We start from the raw sequence: 10,643 nt of genomic DNA, 5'->3' as shown, positions 1-10,643 counted from the left end.
CCATTACGATTGTCTCATGAAATTCTGAGCAGGGCTACACCTCCTACCCTGGCCTTGTGTGGACTCTGGGCAGTAATGAGTTGAATATGTAGAGAAAAAATGGGTGATGAAGGGGAAGTGGGAGTGTGAGTGTGTGTGTGTGTGTGTGTGTGTGTGTGTGTGTGTGTGTGTGTGTGTGTGTGTGTGTGTGTGTGTGTGTGTGTGTGTGTGTGTGTGTGTGTGTGTGTGTGTGTGTACAGGACTCCACAGGCAAGATGGAACCACACACATACTTCAGGCAGCAGTGGGTGGAATGCAGAGATAGAGATAGTGTGTGTGTGTGTGTGTGTGTGTGTGTGTGTAATGCCTCCTAACCTCATGGTGTGTGTGTACAGGACTCCACAGGCAAGATGGAACCACACACATACTTCAGGCAGCAGTGGGTGGAATGCAGAGATAGAGATAGTGTGTGTGTGTGTGTGTGTGTGTGTGTGTGTGTGTGTGTGTGTGTGTGTGTGTGTGTGTGTGTGTGTGTGTGTAATGCCTCCTAACTTCGTGGTGTGTGTGTACAGGACCCCACAGGCAAGATGGGTCCCTATGCGTACTCCGGGAGCCATTGGGTGGGATACGACGACCCTGCGATGGTGGCGACGAAGGTGGGATTTGTGAAGCAGCGAGGTCTGGCCGGGGCGATGGTGTGGGCTGTGGACCTGGACGACTTCAAAAATTCGTGCATTGGTGGCAGCTTAGACCACTTATATAAATTAGTGCACCACTTATATAAATTCGTGCACCACTTATATAAATTCGTGCACCACTTATATAAATTCGTGCACCACTTATATAAATTCGTGCATTGGTGGCAGCACAGATCACTTATGTAAATGGCTAGGATCGTAGTCAACTTTGGGGGGTTCGTAAAGCAGTTAGGTCTGGCCGGCGTGATGGTCTGGGCAATGGACCTCAGAGCCTTCAAGAACTCTAATGGCGGCTGGTCAGGTTTTGCTACTTCCGCGCGTTCCAAACTTCCTTCGCCTTGACCTACGGAACCCAGTGCTGTACCTAGACTTTCTGACTGGTTGGGTTAGGTATAGGATTAACCCTTTCAGCACGAGGCCTTTCCAAATTTAAAAAAAGGAATATAACGCGGAAATGGGCGTCACCCGGGGAGTCAACTTGGGCCGGATGTTCATTCCTTTTTCAGCGTATGACACGAAACACAGCGCCTGGAAAAGACAATGTTGCGGCTCTCATTCCTTCCCACAGCACTTCTTCGTGACTAGCATTGAATTCCAGTATTAATCTATGGCTACAACTCAGTATACGGGATGGAAAGGTGACAGTTTTAGGCCAGGTTAGTATAAAATGAGTGTATTGTCAATTAATTCAAAACTGACAAACATCCCCAACCCTTTTCTAGCTCAGTTGATGGTCAGGTGTAGTCAGATTGCAATGTTGAGTTGTACTAGTAACCAAGGAGACTCGTTCCAGCCTCATATCTAAGGTTCACGGAACAAGATGGAGTCAAAGGCTTTTCCTCACATCAACTCTACTTCCTACTGAACCTCTCTCTCTCTCTCTCTCTCTCTCTCTCTCTCTCTCTCTCTCTCTCTCTTCTTCTTCTTCTTCTTCTTCTCCTTTTCCTTGTCTTTCTCATCATCATCATCATTATTATTATTATTATTATTATTATTATTACTATTATTATTATTATTATTATTACTATTACTATTATTATTATTATCATTATTATTATTATTATTATTATTATTATTATTATTGTTAGTCTATTATTTCTGCTGGTATTATTATTATTATTCTCGCCGCAGAGTCCCCCAGTGATTCCAGGACAACCGTACACTGAGCAAGGAGTCTGAAGGGCCTAGGCTGTGTCCTGCCATACACCATTTATGATAAAAAACAAAACAAAAATCCAAATCTCCCCCATTGGGTCGAGGTCACATAGATACAGTAGGTGGAGAGTAGTGACTGTACGTAGGAAAGTTACAGAGTTCTAGGTATTATTATTATTATTATTATTATTATTGTTGTTGTTGTTATTATTATTATTATTATTATTATTATTATTATTATTATTATTATTATATCTTCTCATTCTTCTTCATCTTCTTCTAAACAGCCGTCAACATCACCACACACGTCATTACAACCACTACAAACAGCAATTCATTAAGTAATCCAGTTTCAGATCTCCGCTACTGAAGGCCCTGAACGATGAGATGATGAGGACTACTACCACAACACAGAGCCCACCACCTACCACCACTACCACAACACAGAGCCCACCACCTACCACCACTACTACTTCTACGATGACAAATACCACTCCTACTACCACTACTACCACTACTACTACTATTCCTACTACCACAACTACAACTACTACTCCTACTATCACAACTACCACTACTGCTACCACTGCTACTACTACTCCTACTTGTACTACTACCACTGCTACTACTACTACTGCTACTACTACTACTACTACTACTACTACTGCTATTACTGCCCCAGGAGTCATCGCAGACCAGTATGTTGTGATGTGTACTAAAACTATGATGAGTAGTTAATGAAGCTCCCTAACACCTTTTCCTTAGCGATTTATTTTCGATACATATATATTTTTTTTCATGTGTTCGACTCTGGGCATAGGCTTCACAGCCTGCTCCCAAGGCCCAGTAGTCCTCCTACATATCATACACCTCTGCATGCCACCACTTCAGCTTTAACACCCACCGTCCATACTGAATACATGCTAGGGCTGTCTCATACAGGACTGGTGTATTGGTATTAGCGGGGGTATTTTTATGGCACTAACACCCACCGTCCATACTGAATACATGCTAGGGCTGTCTCATACAGGACTGGTGTACTGGTATTAGCGGGGGTATTTTTATGGCACTAACACCCACCGTCCATACTGAATACATGCTAGGGCTGTCTCATACAGGACTGGTGTATTGGTATTAGCGGGGGTATTTTTATGGCACTAACACCCACCGTCCATACTGAATACATGCTAGGGCTGTCTCATACAGGACTGGTGTACTGGTATTAGCGGGGGTATTTTTATGGCACTAACACCCACCGTCCATACTGAATACATGCTAGGGCTGTCTCATACAGGACTGGTGTATTGGTATTAGCGGGGGTATTTTTATGGCACTAACACCCACCGTCCATACTGAATACATGCTAGGGCTGTCTCATACAGGACTGGTGTACTGGTATTAGCGGGGGTATTTTTATGGCACTAACACCCACCGTCCATACTGAATACATGCTAGGGCTGTCTCATACAGGACTGGTGTATTGGTATTAGCGGGGGTATTTTTATGGCACTAACACCCACCGTCCATACTGAATACATGCTAGGGCTGTCTCATACAGGACTGGTGTACTGGTATTAGCGGGGGTATTTTTATGGCACTAACACCCACCGTCCATATTGAATACATGCTAGGGCTGTCTCATACAGGACTGGTGTACTGGTATTAGCGGGGGTATTTTTACAAAATGTCGGCGGGTCTTCTGGTAGATCAGTAAAGTCTGATTTTGTGAAATTCAAATCCTTAAACTGTTCCCTGACCCAGCCGGGATTCGAACCTGGGTCCGGTAGGACTGCAGGCCACCTCTCTACCGATTGAGCCACCGCCTCCCCTAGCCAATGCCATTTTGTACCTTATTTATGCAGAGTATGGCGATATTGGAAGGATTTATGTTACAGAGAGGAGGACAGTAAGGTGTAATAAACCAAATAAATCGCTTAGGAAAAGGTGTTAGACGATAATAGAAGGATTTACTCACACAGAAGAGGACAATAAGGTGTAATAAACCAAATAAATCGCTTAGGAAGAGGTGTAAGGGAGCATACTTATCTAGAAATAAACACTAATGATGCCAAGACAAAGAGAAAGATAACCCAGGTGTGTCTTAATCAACCCACAGGTAAAGGTGTGCGTCCCGGGCATACCTGAGGCCGCCTTCTGCTGCTCCAAGACACAGGTATGTAAGAATGGAAGTTTAAGTAGCTAAAGTGATATGTATTTACTACAAACACTTAACAGTAGTAGTAGTAGTAGTTGTAGTAGTACCTGTAGTAGTAGTAGTAGTAGTATCTGTAGTAGTAGTAATAGTAGTGGTAGTAATAGTAGTGGTACCTGTAGTAGTAGTGGTGCTGGTGGTGGTGCTGGTGATGGAGAGGTATTAGTCGTAGTAGTAGTAGTAGCTGTAGCAGTAGTAGTACTAGTAGTAGTAATAATGGTGGTGGAAGGGTAGTAGTAGTAGCAGTAGTAGTGGTAGTAATAGTAATAGTACGTGTAGTAGTAGTGGTGGTGGTGGTGGTGGTGGTGGTGGTGGTGGTGCTGGTGGTGGTGGTGGTGGTGGAGGGGTATTGGTGGTGGTAGTAGTAGTAGTAGTAGTAGTAGTAGTAGTAGTAGTAATGGTGGTGGTGGAGGGGTAGTAGTAGTAGTAGTAGTAGTAGTAATGGTGGTGGTGGAGGGGTAGTAGTAGTAGTAGTAGTAGTAGTAATGGTGGTGGTGGAGGGGTAGTAGTAGTAGTAGTAGTAGTAGTAATGGTGGTGGTGGAGGGGTAGTAGTAGTAGTAGTAGTAGTAGTAATGGTGGTGGTGGAGGGGTAGTAGTAGTAGTAGTAGTAGTAGTAATGGTGGTGGTGGAGGGGTAGTAGTAGTAGTAGTAGTAGTAGTAGTAGTAATGGTGGTGGTGGAGGGGTAGTAGTAGTAGTAGTAATGGTGGTGGTGGAGGGGTAGTAGTAGTAGTAGTAGTAGTAGTAGTAGTAATGGTGGTGGTGGAGGGGTAGTAGTAGTAGTAGTAGTAATGGTGGTGGTGGAGGGGTAGTAGTAGTAGTAGTAGTAATGGTGGTGGTGGAGGGGTAGTAGTAGTAGTAGTAGTAATGGTGGTGGTGGTGGAAGGGTAGTAGTAGTAGTAGTACTAGTAGTAATAGTAGTAGTAGTAATGGTGGTGGTGGAGGGGTAGTAGTAGTAGTAGTAGTAATGGTGGTGGTGGAGGGGTAGTAGTAGTAGTAGTAGTAACTGGCAGATGGGAGGCCAGTCTACAATATATACAATAATATCAGAGTCTGCCTTCCTATCTCTATTTTTGATCCTTTATAAATTTTGAGTGGGGCCTGACCCCCCCCAAAAAAAAAAATAATAATAAATGCTGAAAATTTTTATATATTGAATCAGACGAAGAAACCCAAAAAGTTTAGTTGAAATCCATCTCCTGTTCCATCTATCTATCTATCTATTGCCAGACGACTTAATCCCGTAAGGGGTGGCCACAAACAAATCGTCTCCATGTCGCCCTGTCCCCCGCCATTTCACTGCCCTGCTCCCAGCTCACACCCCCCTCTCTCATATACCTCTCCACTCCATCCCTCCATCTCATCCTCGGCCTCCCCCTCCCTCTCTCCCCTCTCCACCTCACTCACATACACTCTCCTCGTCAGTCTCTCACTCTCCATCCTCTCCACATGGCCAAACCACCTCAGTGTGTTTCTCCTAACGCTTCCTATCACATCCACATCCACACCACAACGCTCCTTCACACTCTCCTCGTCAGTCTCTCACTCTCCATCCTCTCCACATGGCCAAACCACCTCAGTGTGTTTCTCCTAACGCTTCCTATCACATCCACATCCACACCACAACGCTCCTTCACACTCTCCTCGTCAGTCTCTCACTCTCCATCCTCTCCACATGGCCAAACCACCTCAGTGTGTTTCTCCTAACGCTTCCTATCACATCCACATCCACACCACAACGCTCCTTCACACTCTCCTCGTCAGTCTCTCACTCTCCATCCTCTCCACATGGCCAAACCACCTCAGTGTGTTTCTCCTAACGCTTCCTATCACATCCACATCCACACCACAACGCTCCTTCACACTCTCCTCGTCAGTCTCTCACTCTCCATCCTCTCCACATGGCCAAACCACCTCAGTGTGTTTCTCCTAACGCTTCCTGTCACATCCACATCCACACCACAACGCTCCTTCACACTCTCCTCGTCAGTCTCTCACTCTCCATCCTCTCCACATGGCCAAACCACCTCAGTGTGTTTCTCCTAACGCTTCCTATCACATCCACATCCACACCACAACGCTCCTTCACTTCCTCATTTGTCAGTCTGTCTCTCCATGTAACTCCACATGCAGCTCACTCACATACACTCTCCTCGTCAGTCTCTCACTCTCCATCCTCTCCACATTTTCAAACCACCTCAGTATGTTTCTCCTAACGCTTCCTATCACATCCACATCCACACCACAACGCTCCTTCACTTCCTCATTTGTCAGTCTGTCCCTCCACGTTACTCCACATGCACCTCACTCACATACACTCTCCTCGTTAGTCTCTCACCCTCCATCCTCTCCACATGGCCAAACCACCTCAGTGTGTTTCTCCTAACGCATCCTATCACATCCACATCCACACCACAACGCTCCTTCACTTCCTCATCGATGCTACAATTAACGAAGTGCTCTTGTAATACTTCTCAGACCTTCGACACCTGGAGCCGGCGGTGCATTCTGATCGACAACAACGTGGGCACCTGTAATTAAGACCCGGAAGTTCCCTAACACCTTTTCCTAAGCGATTTATTTTGTTTATTACACCTTACTGTCCTCTTCTGTGTTACATAAATCCTTCCAATATCGCCATACTCTGCATAAAGCTCCCTAACACCTTTTCCTAAGTGATTTATTTTGTTCATTACACCTTACTGTCTTCTTCTGTGTTACATAAATCCTTCCAATATAACCATACTCTGCATAAAGCTCCCTAACACTTTTTCCTAAGCGATTTATTTTGTTTATTACACCTTACTGTCCTCTTCTGTGTTACATAAATCCTTCCAATATCGCCATACTCTGCATAAAGCTCCCTAACACCTTTTCCTAAGCGATTTATTTTGTTTATTACACCTTACTGTCTTCTTCTGTGTTACATAAATCCTTCCAATATCGCCATACTCTGCATAAAGCTCCCTAACACCTTTTCCTAAGCGATTTATTTTGTTTATTACACCTTACTGTCCTCTTCTGTGTTACATAAATCCTTCCAATATCGCCATACTCTGCATAAAGCTCCCTAACACCTTTTCCTAGGTGATTTATTTTGCTTATTACACCTTACTGTCCTCTTCTGTGTTACATAAATCCTTCCAGTATCGCCATACTCTGCATAAAGCTCCCTAACACCTTCTTCTAAGCGATTTATTTTGTTTATTACATCTTTCTGTCTTCTTCTGTGTTACATAAATCCTTCCAATATCGCCATACTCTGCATAAAGCTCCCTAACACCTTCTTCTAAGCGATTTATTTTGCTTATTACACCTTACTGTCCTCTTCTGTGTTACATAAATCCTTCCAATATCGCCATACTCTGCATAAAGCTCCCTAACACCTTTTCCTAAGCGATTTATTTGGTTTATTATACCTTACTGTCCTCTTCCGTGTTACATAAATCCTTCCAATATCGCCATACTCTGCATAAAGCTACCTAACACCGTTTCCTAAGCAACTTATTTTGTTTATTACACCTTACTTTCCTCTTCTGTGTTACATAAATCCTTCCAATATCGCCATACTCTGCATAAATAACGTACAAAAGGATTATACCAGCCATATCCAAAAATAAATCGCTAAGGAACAGGTGATAGGGAGCTTCCTTAACGGACGAAATATTGAGCCTTGATCTTTGTCCTCTTGTTCTAAAAATTGAAGGTCAGTCTCTTGGGTGATCCCTAACTCATCCACCAAGTTTCATTCATATCAGATTAAAAGTGAGAGAGGAACACGTGTGGATCACTGCTCGATCTCTGACAGCAGATCGCTTCGTAAGGATCTGAAGTTCTATGTGGTTTAGGTCTCTCTCTCTCTCTCTCTCTCTCTCTCTCTCTCCACAGTACCCCAAAGTCGTTCGTCTCTTCCTCTTCTTCCCTCCCTCCCTCCCCCCCCACTCTCTTCCCTCCTTCACAGTCTTTTCTCTACCTTCCTCCCTCCCTTCTTCCCCCAAATTCCTTCCCTCCTTCCCTCCTTCCCTCCCTCCTTCCCTCCTTCCTTCCTTCCCTCCACATCGGCTGCTGGGATTGGTGTGGCCGCGTTCAATTTAAGGCTCTGAATTTATGGCTCTAATTGCCTTAACGCGGCTCATTCGTTTAAACCCATCTCTCTCTTTCTCCCCAACACAAGGCCTCGTATCCCCCTAACACCTTTTCCTAAGCGATTTAGTTTGCCTAGTACACCTTATAAAGATTCGGTGTTGATTCCTTCCAACATCTGCCATTCTCTGCATAAATTTTCGTACAAGATATTAAACCAGCCATATACAAAAATAAATCGCCCAGGAAGAGGTGTTAGGGAGCTTCCTTAACCTACAGACAGACAGATAAATAGATAGATAGGCAGATGTACATAAATAGATAGATAGACAGACAGAGAGACAGACATATGGATAGACAGACAGACAGAGAGACAGACAGAAAGACAGATAGATAGATAGATAGATAGATAAATATAAATAAATAGACAGACATAGATAGACAGATAGATAGATAGATAGACAGACAGACAGAGACAGACAGCTAGAGACAGATAGATAGATAGATAAATATAACTAAATAGATAGATAGATAGATAGATAGACAGACAGATAGATAGACAGACAGATAGATAGACAGACAGATAGATAGACAGACAGACAAATAGATAGATAGACAGACAGACCAACACTATCCAATAGACCCTCTCCGCCTCAACCTTCCTTCCCTCGTAAACACAACTATATTTCACGTACCAAACACAGCCATAACATCTAGTGTAAATTCGGCTAATTGCGTGCTGTCGATAGGTCTGGTGGTGAGGAGGGAGGCCTTCAGGTGGTGGCACTGATATAACTGGGTGGTGGAGCTGCCTGGTTATACACACGTCCCTCAACTCCCTCCCTATCCCCCGAAAGGACCATGGTGGACGGAAGGAGAGAGAGAGAGAGAGAGAAAGAGAGAGAGCCTGAGGTCTATCTCGCTGGGTGGAGTGAGAGAGAAGGAGGAAGGAAGGAAGGAAGGAAGGAAAGAGGAAGCAGCGTTATCAATGTCGCCTCTGCAGCTGATACGCCTCTCTCTCTCTCTCTCTCTCTCTCTCACAAGATTTAAATTTCCCGCCATTTCTCTTCCCCTTGAAGCTGGTTCACCCCTTCAGTACGATTATGTCTGTATTACGATTGTCTGTTGTACGTTGACTTAATATTATTATACATTATTTTCATGGCTCCATCTCTTCACAATACTGTCTATCTATCTATCTATCTATCATTCTATGTATCTATATCTGTCTGTCTATCTACCTTTTCTTATGCGAGGAAGAAGGAACCAAAGGCTGAGCCCACATGAACGTTCCCTCCAAGAAAAACAAAAACAAGATAACAGAGCCAGATTCAAGATGCGTTCATTTCGAGATGCCTGGACACACTGCGTTTGAAAGACTGGAGGTCATAGGCAGTAGGAAATACAGACAGAGGGAGACAGTTCCAGAGCTGACCTGTTGCATAAATGAAGGACTGGGAGTAACGGTTAACTCTTGCATTAGAGAGTTGGACAGAAAAGGGATGAGAGTTTGTTGCTAGACGGTTGCTACGCACCCGTCGTAGAGGTCGAGGGACGAATGCAGACAGTTCAGAGGAGCAGTGACCATTGAAGTAGCGATAGAAAAGAGATAAAGATGCAACAGTGCGGCGAAGAGACAGAGGTTGAAGGGAGCCAGTAAGAGGAGCAGTGACCATTGAAGTAGCGATAGAAAAGAGATAAAGATGCAACAGTGCGGCGAAGAGACAAGAGGTTGAAGGGAGCCAGTAAGAGGCGGAGAGTTAATGAGACGAAAAGCCTTTGACTCCACCCAACTGAGAAGAGCTGTATGTATATATCTATATATCTGTATATCTATGTCTATCAATCGATCTCTATCTATCTCTATCTATCTATCAATCAATCAATCTATCTATCTATCTAGCCAGACGCCATAATCCCGTAAGGGGTGGCCGTTTGTCTTTGAGTTAGTTGTTTTACGGGGAGGGGCACTAACCCTCCACCAACCCACTTGTTGACACGTAGGGAACACGTATGGGTTGGTTATATGGTTACCACCCAGCGTTGTAAATGGTTTCCTGGCTTACAGGAAACCATTTGGCTTGTCACTCAATGTAAAGCCACCTGAAAATGAAAGAAGAGTAATAAAAAGTGACAGGAAAGATGGGAGAAATAGGAAGAGAGGAGGACAGACACAGAAAAAGAATGCTAAAGGTGAAGGAAGAAGTAGGCAGCACTACATCAAGTGAGTGGATGATGGTGAGAAATAGGAAGACAGGAGGATAGACAGAAAAATAATGATAAAGGTGAAGGAAGAAGTAGGCAGCACTACATCAAGTGAGTGGATGATGGTGAGAAATAGGAAGAGAGGAGGACAGGCACAGAAAAAGAATGATAAAGGTGAAGGAAGAAGTAGGCATCACTACATCAAGTGAGTGGATGATGGTGAGAAATAGGAAGAGAGGATGACAGACACAGAAAAAGAATGATAAAGGTGAAGGAAGAAGTAGGCAGCACTACATCAAGTGAGTGGATGAT

The sequence above is a fragment of the Coenobita brevimanus genome, chromosome 56, assembly GCF_032717465.1.
Source record: "Coenobita brevimanus isolate Jiangsu-jjx chromosome 56, ASM3271746v2, whole genome shotgun sequence".
NCBI lineage: Eukaryota > Metazoa > Arthropoda > Malacostraca > Decapoda > Coenobitidae > Coenobita > Coenobita brevimanus.
The sequence above is the reverse complement of the archived record's forward strand: the minus strand, read 5'-3'. Positions refer to the sequence as shown.